Genomic DNA, 6,000 nt, shown 5'->3' with positions numbered 1-6,000 from the left:
AATAAATATATATATACCTTAGGGTGCGCGCTATAGTTACTTGAAAGAATGCTAACTATAACTGCTGAATTTCCCAGGAGAGAAGGAGAGAGGTCAGGAGGAGGGTGTCCATCCTAAGGTAAGTGCCATTGTTTTCTTTTTCTTTTATTATTATTGAATCCCCCCACCCTCCCAATTGTAAATAAGAGCCAGTCCCCGCCGCTGTAAGTGGGGGCAGGTCGTGACCCGGTAATAATTGAAAAATGACTTTGAAATGGGTCCCTAACTAGGCCCTAGATTCATGCCCTTAATTTTACAGACAAGAGCACTGATGATTTCTCAACAACTGTAGAAACCTTATATGGTGCATACTGTGAACTCCTTTACCTCTAGGTGAGTTCAAATTGTGGGTGGGTGTGTATAAAAAGGCACTATTAACAGCTGTGGAATTGAGGCTGAAGACAATGAAGGTTTATCACACTACATGCTCTTCAAATCCCTGGCCTCTCTGCAGAACAGAGAGAGCAGTGATCACATATGTGCCAATTCTAATTACGATTTTATGTGAAATTGTGTGAAAAAGGTACAAGGCTGTCAAAATATTGACAGGTTGGTTGGAAACGGGAGTGTTGGAGGAGCTGCAGCACCCCTAAATAACCTTGCAGGATGTTGAGGAGAATGAGCAAAAAAGTGGCCTTTAAAATTGTTTTATCTTGTTGTATTAGGTATGCCTTCAAGGATAGGACAAATTGAAGACAATGGGGGTCATTCTGAGCTTGCTGGGCGGCGGGAGCCGCCCGCCAAGCGGGAACCGCCAGAATACCGCTGCGCGGTCAAAAGACCGCCAGAAGGCCGCCCGCCAGCCCAGCGGGAAACCCCCTTCCATGAGGATGCCGGCTCCGAATGGAGCCGGCGGAGTGGAAGGGGTGCGACGGGTGCAGTCAAAACCGCCAGAGCCAGGCTGGCGGTAAGGGGGTCGGAATCCCCATGGCGGCGCTGCCTGCAATGCCGCCATGGAGGATTCCCCAGGGCAGCGGGAAACCGGCGGGACACCGCCGGTTTTCCGTTTCTGACCGCGGCTGTACCGCCGCGGTCAGAATGCCCATGGGAGCACCGCCAGCCTGTTGGCGGTGCTCCCGCGGTCGTTGGCCCTGGCGGTCCATGACCGCCAGGGTCAGAATGACCCCCAATATGTTCCAACAAATTGCTGTGTTTTCTTTTAACGTGGCGAACGGCGTTTACTTTTCATTTCTCTGACAAGATGCTGAGTGAAATGTCTGATGTGAACCTAGTGACAATCTTGCTTGGGTAAAGGGAGCATATGAGCTGTTTTATAACACACAACTTTTAAATAGTTGTAAATGAACTATACGTATATTTTAGAATATATCAAAAGCAAGGAAAGTACATCTTGGGATGGAAAAGTCAACAACGAAAGCATTGGAAAATAAATGACTGCCTCCAACCAGCCCTCAGGGTCAGAGAAACTTACAGTATCACCAGAGAAGCACCATGGATGTCCAGTTGCCTTGACTGCAGTGACCAGACTATCTCTTGATGCTAATAAATGAAAAGAGTACACTGTTCCAAAAGGATAAATCTAGATAGGACGCCAAATATCGGTATAATGATAGGAGTGCCCTCATGCGTCAATGAAGACGCTAAGCATCATCATTGGGCTTACTCCACTTCAGACCGGCATTGCAATATCTCACGGGTCGCCACTGAAATGGTGGTGGCTCTACGCCGAAAGTGGTAACGCAGATCCATTGGTATCTGCTGTACGTTTTGACAAACAACAAGGAGGAAAGTGAAAAGTGAGATAAAATTGGCTCTGTACATCCAAAATCTAAATTTAATAATTCAAAGCGGCTGTCAGGCCAAGATTAAAATCATTAGAGGAGTATATGGAGGAAATAATGACCACCGTAACTCCTACATGGAGGGAAGGAAGAGAAATACGCTGTCCTTACACTGAAGGGTCAGTATCTCTTGATGCTGGCATCTACAGTCTACTGCAACACTGGGCTCTGACCGCGAATGGCATCTTCTGTATCACAACAGCAGAGCAAGTGGGTAAAACTGATTGCCGAGCCAGAACCCATGGTAAACTTACTCTGCCTCATAGTGCTATGGCACTAGAACACGTTCACTTCAAGAAAGACATTGTGGAACTTCTAAGACTCTGACCTATTAGCAGGGCCTAATCTGAATCTTAGCCATGTTAAATGGGGAAAAAACATTACTAGTAAACAGGCGCATGCCACTCAGGACACTGCCCAGATAAGGCTAGAATTCCAGCCTTAGGAGGACTGTGTATATTGTTTGTGTGTGTGTGTGTCATATTTCACTTTGTGTTTGTATATAAATACTACTTTTGTTATAAAAGCGTGCATCTGCCTGGAAGTTCATTTAGTAAGGTTGCTGGATGTATTTTCAATCCTTTTTAGTTTGCACCTACCCCACTTGAGAATTCTCAATCTGGCTACCACTGAGAGTCAAGTGATAGCTGGGTATTTGGCCCAGTTGCTCAGTACCCACAGTAGGTCATGCCGAGGGGCGTCAGGGGTAAAAGGGCTCAACCACCACAGCTGATCCCAGCAACTCCTACTTGCCCCATAATCGTCTGAAAGGGGTTCTGACAGAACAAATGTGTAATGGAAATAGTCATTTAAGAAATAGGATCAAAACTAACTAAAACTTTATGCAAGTAATAATTAGGCACTGAAACGTAATTTCCACACATTAGCATTTCTTATGTTGGGAAGCTCTAGAAACAACCCGCAGGCCAGAATCTTAGCTAGGATTTTATAATCTGTGTTTAGAATAGACAGTGGACAATAAGCCATATCTGATGGGTCTTTATGTGGTTTCAACATTGTGGACATAAGGACCTTGTTTAAAGTAGGAGGAAGAGAGCCTGAAGCGAAGATGGCCTCATACAAAGCTGCTAATCTGGGTGAAACTGGTTGAGTAAACCGTGTATAAAGGTTGACCTCTATGCCATTGCACCCCAAAGTTCATAGGGGTGGTTGCCGAGTAGTGTTTTAATCTCCTGTGGAAATATGGGAGTGTCTAGGGAGAGACAGGCCTCAGGAAACAAACAATGCAATTGTATAGGGGCAACATATGTAACTATGGATGAACCCGGAGCAGGCAACGGAGTGCGATATAGGATTACTCTAAGTGTAAAAGCCTCCATAGATATCTGATTGTCTGATTGCATACAAGGCCAAATGAATGCAGAGGGAAGTGGCACCAGCAGGATTAGTGTTGACCAGTTGTGACACCACCCACCAGGCTTATTTTCCTCACCGTAAACTCTAGTTACACCAAGAAATTGTCAGAATAAATTAATCGAGCCAAGCGAAGTTCATCATTTTTATCAGGAGAGGACAGGCCCAGACATTCCAGCTTCAGAGTAGAAGATTCAAGTTGTGCAATGTTCTTAGAAAGGGTCTGTCTAACACCCAGTGTAGTCTTAATGCACAGACGTCTTATAAATACTTTAAATGTTTGACACTCTGTTGAGAGGCAGGAGGTGGAGGTTCTGCCATTCTCCCACCAGAACGTATCTATGTGGTCAAGGGCTGTTTGGAGAAAAACTGCATCATCTACCATGGACACTTGTATTCTGCAGGTAGGAATTGAGGCAAGCGTCCTGTCCCAAGCCACAGCCATAACCAAGGAGTTGCGATCAAACAGGGTCCTGAGGCTATAGGAGATAGATGCAACTAGAATATGAAGACCCTGTGAACAGACAAATCTATCTAGTTGTGAATGCATTTTATGTACAGTAGAGTAACTAGGGACTAGCCGGGGGCCTAAGGGTACTTATTTATCTGATACTGCTAGCTGCCATAGAGGCACTAGGGCCCGTATTTATACTTTTTTTGCGCCGCATTTGCATCGATTTTTGACGCAAAAACGGCGCAAACTTGCAAAATACCATTGTATTTTGTAGGTTTGCGCCGTTTTGCGTCAAAAAGCGGCACAAATGCGGTGCTAAAAAAAGTATAAATATGGGCCTAGGTCTGGCTTGCTCAGGTGTGAATTCCGTGTTGTGTGATATAACAGAGAACAGAGAGACACCAAGATATTGGTCAGATGGCGCCCTGTGTGAAGCACAGGATTTTACTTCACAAGTTTTAAGCTGCGCTCTTAACTACATAGTACGCGCCTCTGAGAAATGATTTCCCGTTACTCTTCTTTGGCCATGGATTTAGAGATCCACCCCACGTTTTACATCCCACTTAATGCACTGATTGAGGCCATCGGTGTTGAGACATCAAGGAGATTGTACTGGCAAGTCAAGTCATGGAATTCTGAAACACTTTTAAGTCAAGGACCCAGTTAAAGTTAAAGGCCCAGAATCAACCTCCTAATATTTCTCTGCCTGCTCTAGTGTATTCGGGTAGGTTCTTTGACAGCTTTGAGAGAACGGTGGCAAAGGTCATGTTCTGGCATACCAGAGTTTCTACTCCTCCTCAGCAGCACAGGAAACGCAATCACAGGGAGTTGTGTGCAACCAGAAGGCATGCATGCAGCTCCTATCAAGTATCTGCTTTGGGTTACTCTTCCATCTTTACCCAGTTAGCCCAGGAATGCATGAGCGAGGTTCCATTTGTGAAGGCTGTTAGCGCGTCAGACCTTATTAAGTAAACTTACAAGGGAGACGCGAATAGGCCGATGGACATTTTGACCTGCTTCAAATTTTTCCCACCATATATCCTGTGCCAATACAAGTCAATAACATCAACAATCAATAAAATCAATAATCAATAGGAGTCAGTAACTTCCACACACCATGCCCTCTCTGCCATGAATAACCACACCTTTAAGTAAAAGCTAGAATGTTTATTTCCCTATATTAACAGCGCTAATGTCACATAACTTAATCTCAAAATCAATTGATAAATATACAAAAACAATACTGGCTGTCCAAAGCAGCAAAAGAATCACAATTTAATCAAAGTTTGAGCTACTACACATTCTAATGTTACAGTGCAAATTAACAGCATGAATAACTGCGCAAGTGATATTACATACATTTTGATTCAGCAAAGAAAATACCAACCGTTATTACATGTAGTGAACTTCATCAGTGAGAACCCTAACTAGAACCAGATTAGAATAGCATGTTTGGACTTCTTGCAAAACAATTTAGTCATATGAATTTGGAAAAATTATCCAACTATGGCTCTATCAAAATAGCGGTTGGTATCTAGAAACAAAAGCAAATAGACAGCAATCAGTAAAGTCATGGTATACCTGTCCTCAATAGGGTTCAGCAAGCTGTGACAGTCTTCGTCAACAGGACATCAGTTCGGTCAGCAAGGCATCAGGATTCAGCATTAAAGTTCAGAAAAAGCAAAGTCTATCTAAGCAGTAAAGTTAAGCATGTCTCTTCTCGGAACGGTCTAGAAAATAATAGCCTAAACTCTCTAGAAGAATGGCTTCTCTCCTCCCGATGCAGTCTGTCTAAGTTAGATTTCCTAAAACTACTTCCCACCTCTTAATTGGTCAGGGGATCGCATGTTCACACTTTCTCCAATGAAACTAAAACCTCATATCTAAATTCTACTACTACATGGTTCACATGTCAATGATTGGCTCCTCTTCTCCCGTTATCCGGCTCGTCAGGTATCAATATTGTTGCTGCTGGTACTCCAGTCAGTGCATCCATTGACTTCTCCTGGGAAGGTCAGTCTTACACACATTACATTAAACATTGTTTCACTAGCAACTACATCATCTTCTAGCAAGCAGTTTCTCATGAGAAAGAACTTCAGCTACGAGCACATGGACAGAACAGTGGAAAAGCACAATTTAATTCTATAAGCATCCATTTTATTAAACCCCTAAAAAGGCAGTTTGACATGAGGCCGTGCAACTTTGCCAAGACCTCGCTAAGTTAAGGCCTACAATTAATAAAGCTAATACATAAAGCATAACCCTTAATATGACATATTACTACATTAATCAAACATAGGCTCACCATTTCGTATTAATAAGCCAATT

This window comes from Pleurodeles waltl, chromosome 3_2 (assembly GCF_031143425.1).
Source record: "Pleurodeles waltl isolate 20211129_DDA chromosome 3_2, aPleWal1.hap1.20221129, whole genome shotgun sequence".
Taxonomy (NCBI): domain Eukaryota; kingdom Metazoa; phylum Chordata; class Amphibia; order Caudata; family Salamandridae; genus Pleurodeles; species Pleurodeles waltl.
The sequence above is the reverse complement of the archived record's forward strand: the minus strand, read 5'-3'. Positions refer to the sequence as shown.